The sequence below is a fragment of the Cynara cardunculus genome (assembly GCF_001531365.2).
Source record: "Cynara cardunculus var. scolymus isolate 2C chromosome LG 12, CcrdV1, whole genome shotgun sequence".
Taxonomy (NCBI): Eukaryota; Viridiplantae; Streptophyta; class Magnoliopsida; order Asterales; family Asteraceae; genus Cynara; species Cynara cardunculus.
The window spans coordinates 7,212,019-7,216,988 of NC_037539.1; the positions used below are offsets into that span (position 1 = coordinate 7,212,019).

The 4,970-nt window shown below is 38.4% G+C and overlaps 1 pseudogene; it reads left to right on the forward strand.

Annotated features, from left to right (window-relative positions):
• The first annotated feature begins 2,693 nt into the window (after nucleotides 1–2,693).
• Nucleotides 2,694–4,970, forward strand: part of LOC112522846 — a 3,568-nt pseudogene continuing 1,291 nt past the window's right edge.

Genomic DNA, 4,970 nt, shown 5'->3' on the forward strand with positions numbered 1-4,970 from the left:
ATATATTTCTTAAAAATAATTATTAAGAAAAAGTAACGTTTTTAAAAAATATATTAAAAAAGAAAAGAAAATATATAATATTTTTTATAAATATATATATATATATATATATATCTATACTATCTTATAATGCATTTGGCTAAAACTCTTAAACTCTTAATCTCTTAAACTCTTAAAAACAACCTCTATTGCCAATGGTACAACTCATTAAAGCCATCCCTTAAACCCAACTTCTTAACACTTTCATCGGCCCTAAACCCAACTTCTTTAACTCTTTCATCGGCTCCAACAGATTAAGATTGAGATGAAATCGAATCCAACAAACTCTCCCCTATCGATTTCAAGATTTTGATAATGATATCGACTCACYCTCCCCTWTCGATTTCATCGGTTCCAGATTTCATCGCCATCCCTAAAACAAATTCGATCGTCATTTTCTTCAATCGTGCTTCCATCGTCTTCTTCAATCTTCYAGGAAAACGTTTAGGGTTCTGTTAGCTTAGGGTGTTCTCGAATCTTCTTCGAAATCTGACCTGTGTTCTCGAATCTTTTTGTAGGTTCTTCGAAATCTGAYCTGTCTTCCATCRTCTTCTTCAACGTTCAATCCATCTCCAGGTAATTATTTGGTTTGTTTTTACCATTCATGTACAACTCAGAAATCAAAATTTTCAAATACCCATTAGGGTTTATGGAGTCAAGATTGGGCAAAAGCTCATGAACCCAGAAAGAGGACTCTTTATTTGTTATCTTTTATTATCTTTTATTTGATGGAGTCAAGATTAGTTCCATCCAGATCAACTTTCATGGACGTCATTGTCATTTTCTTTAGGGTTTTTTTTGATAATGATGAGTTAGCAACTCAAACTGGCAAAACTAAAAATAGAACATTTGTAATTGAATGCAATTGTAGTAACTGATTAGGCCTTTCTTTTTAGTGATAATATCACTTGTAGTTCTGATACTGCCTCTGGTTTTCCTTGTATTTTGTATTTCTTGTTAGAATTTGGGATTTGCAGGGTTTAGATATTGTTAGAATCTGATACTACCCCTAATTGTGATATTGACTTTAGACCATTTGAATTGAGGAATTTCCCTATTTGACCTTAGGTTCTTACCTGCTGGATAAGGTTTGTGAGGGGACTTGAGCTTTTGTAAAAGGAAGTAAGGTCTGCACTTAGGGAAGGGAAAAGAAAAGCAAATTAAAATAAGGAAGGAGGAAGCCCTTCACCGGGAGAGCAGAGGAAAGAAAAAGAAAGAAAGAAAAGGTGGAAAGGACGACCGGACTGCCTTCTTTGACGGTTTCTCCAAGCAGAGAATATCAACCTCGGCACCTTGACCATTTCTGTTTCCCACCTTAACAGCAAACAGCAAGTCTGCTGTGCTATTTCTTCCTCGCTTCCCAATTCGTCAAGCGGCAACAATGAGCCGTGTTTGRGCTGCCTGTGCCTCGCCAAGACAGYAGCTTTAGCTGCGTGTTTGCTGTACTCCCGGAACAACAGCAGCAACCACCCATCAGCGGACCATTTCATTTGCGCCTTCTCGTTTCGTCGCCCTCCCAAAACTTAAAACAGCAGCAGCAACAGCCGCGAACAGCAGCTACTGCGTCTTCCTCGTTCGCCCATAACAGCCGGCAGCAAGGCAGCGGTCCCTGCTGTGCTGTGCTGTCTTCTACACGCCTCGCCAAACAGCAAACAGCAGCAGCAAACAGCAGGCTGCAGGTGCCGTTTTCTCCGTCTTCTCGCCCGAACAGCAGCCGTAAGGAGCAGAGCCATTGCGTCCTTCTCGATTAGCCAGCAGCAGACAGCAGCTTCGYTAAGYTGTTTCTTCGCCTCCATTYGCCCAAACARCAAGCAGCTTTTCTGCTGTGCTGATTCTCCACTTTTCCCCTGCGCRTTTCCTCAGACCAGCAGCATCTGCGGGTGCCACCTGCGCATTTCGGTCGTCCCTTAGATACAGCAGCAGCARCAGTAGTCGTTGCAGCCTTGCTCTATGTTTCCTTTACCCAATCAGCACCAGCAAGAAGACGGGGCAGTTGTGCCCTTTCTCTTTCGAACAGCAGAACGCAGRCAGCACCATTGMTGTGCTGTTTTCCCCTTCGTTGCACCCCGTAACCCAAACAGCAGCTGTTACTGCGTTTTCTTTCTATGTTTTCCTTCACCAAACAGCAGGCAACAAACCTGCTGCGCTCCACTGGACAGCAAACAGCACCTATACGGTGCTGTTTTCTTAGTGATTCTTTGCCCGAACAGCTACCTGCAACGCGAACCTTGCTGTCATTCGCCAAACAGCAAACAACAGTCTGTTGTGCTGATTACCTCCCTTGCGTCTGCCGATTTAATCCCGAGAAAGTGGGGTTTCTACTAAACCCTTCAGGTGAGTTCATCTTGATCATTTTAATAGGAAACTTTATATTAATTGAAAAGGAGTATTTTGCTTACCTTATGCCTAAATTCCATGTGCTTACTTGTTAAATGAAATGAAAACGTATGGGTCTAAAGAGTGAGCTTGAGTAATCCCATTTTAATGATTGGTTGAGTTTGGGTAAATAGTCTTAATCACTTGGTAAATTACCCATTTCAAAGCGTTGTTGGCCACTAAATACTAAAACTCTATCGCTCTTGCTTTGGAGTCCTTTAATGATAAGCTGGACATTTTTCGTTTGAGTTCTGACACATGCAAAATCTTATCGATAAATGATTGCCATTATGCTTATGGTACGTATTCAAGTTGAGCACTTTAAGGTGTTAAGTTTATGGGTATGAAGTTGTTTCATTGCATTTGTGTGAAGGATGGTATAAGTTGGTGATAGGCATTGTGATTATTATGTAATCACCAAATCATCCTCTCACTTTTACTCGGTAATAGGCATTGTGATTATTGTGTAATTACCGAGGTAAAGAGCTTATGATCACGACCGACTACATGACCGGTTTAGGTTGATGTCGATGGTTTTATACCGGTAAGTGATGCTCTATAACGTTGATCTATGACTTACTTTGTGTCTGTCATAATGAACGGTAAATCGGGTCTCCCCCGTCATCTTCGGATGTTTTGACCCATTCGCGTGATATTKTGGTTTAACTGCTTTACTTGTCGTTTAAAAATTACGTCGCCCATCTATAAATATGCATATATATTTACATTCACACAAAGATCTTATAGTTACCTTTATGTTATTGATTKGACTCACTAGGCGTAAGCCTAACCCTCTTCCTTTCTTGTTATATTTACTTTTTAGGCTCTTTTAGTGGTGGGGCTCTAAAGGGTTGAGAGGAGCGTTGGTTCGTGAATTACTCTTTGTAATTTTAGCCTTTATTTCTCTTGCGCGTTGCGTTTTTGGATATTTCGACTTTTTGGAGASTAATAGAAATCCCCGTCTTTAATCTAGATTTAGAATGTTCTAGATTAATAGGTTGTTATTTATCATCTCGATTAGCCGGATTGTAACCGCYATACTATTTCTTTTGTTGGTTAAATTTTATTTTATGCTTTGTGCTCTCATCATTGAATTTCGGTTTATGTATTTTTTTAGGGGTGTTACAGACTTCTCCGGACTATGTACAAAAAGGTCTATTTCTTGTATAAAACTCCCAGAAAGATATGTAAATAACTTGATATATTTCCTGTTATAAGGTGAACAACACAAATGCTTGTGTAGGTACAAAAGCTTATATTGAAGAGTTTAAAGCCAATTACAGAGGATCCAAGTCAGAGAGAACTGATTTGATTGATCTTTACAAGAAGTACAAAGGTCATATGAATAGGTAGTCATTTTAATCCAGTAAACCTCTGCCATAGATGCTTTCTACTTTCAACTCTGATGACTGAAGATTGTTGATCTTGAATTGGTTGTTTGAAAAATCATTTGTGATGGTCATAAGCTGCCCTATCTTATTTATCTTTCTCAATCTGATCTAAAACCTGACTTTTTGTCTTTGACTGGAGATTTTTGTTTTATCCTTCTGAATATGATAGCCAGATTTTAATTGGATCTTTCAGGAGGCACTAGCTGCATCTATTTGTGTTTTTAATGCAAAGATGATAAAAATATATGTTGCGACTTCGGGGGTCCATGTTATAGTTTTGGTATCTATTCCTCTAATTGAAGGAAAATTGATCTTGATATATCTCTTTTTTCTTACTGAGACCTTTAATCTTTTTAGGGGGATCTGTCCCACTTCTTTGATCAGCATGTTGTATAGCATACTGAAACATACGGCCATAATTGTGTATGTTTAACTTTTTATGCAATATGCTAGATTTATCAAAGAAAAACTAAGGGGCCGTTTACCTAAATGTTTACCCGGTAAGTGCTTAACATTAGGAGTAAACACTATAAATTTACTTTATTGGGTAAGATTGTAGTACATCAAAACGTATCCTATACAACAATTTACCCGGGTAAGAATCGTCAGTCGTCACTTATCGGATAAGACTCTCCGTCCTTATCTTCGTTCTTACCGGGTAAGATTCTTGGCCCTTGCCATGTGCATCCGGTGAGAAAAATTACCGGGTAAGCGTTTAGTAAACGGCCCCTAAACCTTTATACCATAAACATCAAAAAATAAACTGTTAGTGTAAGATTGTGACTGGAGAACAAACAATATACAACAAGGTTAATAAGTCTAATGGTCACTAGAACAACACCTTCCCCTATCTGAAAACATAAAGTTGAGACCGTGATGAGACGAAGTTCTTGATTCTTCTGTAAACATTTTTGTTGTCATTTAACATACGCATATATTTCCACTATATCTTCTCCTCTTTGACCTTTTGTGTATTCTCATGAGACCATCTATTTGTTTGAAAAATTATACTGCTTCAAGTCATATTGCTTGTGCGTGATGCTTCAGTCAATTTCTTTTTTTCTTTCATAAGCTTAGAAGGAGATTTAAAATGAAGCGTGATATGAGTTTCTGATGTTTTAAAGCAACATTTATGCTTTTTCAAAAGATAGATTGAATATGTCA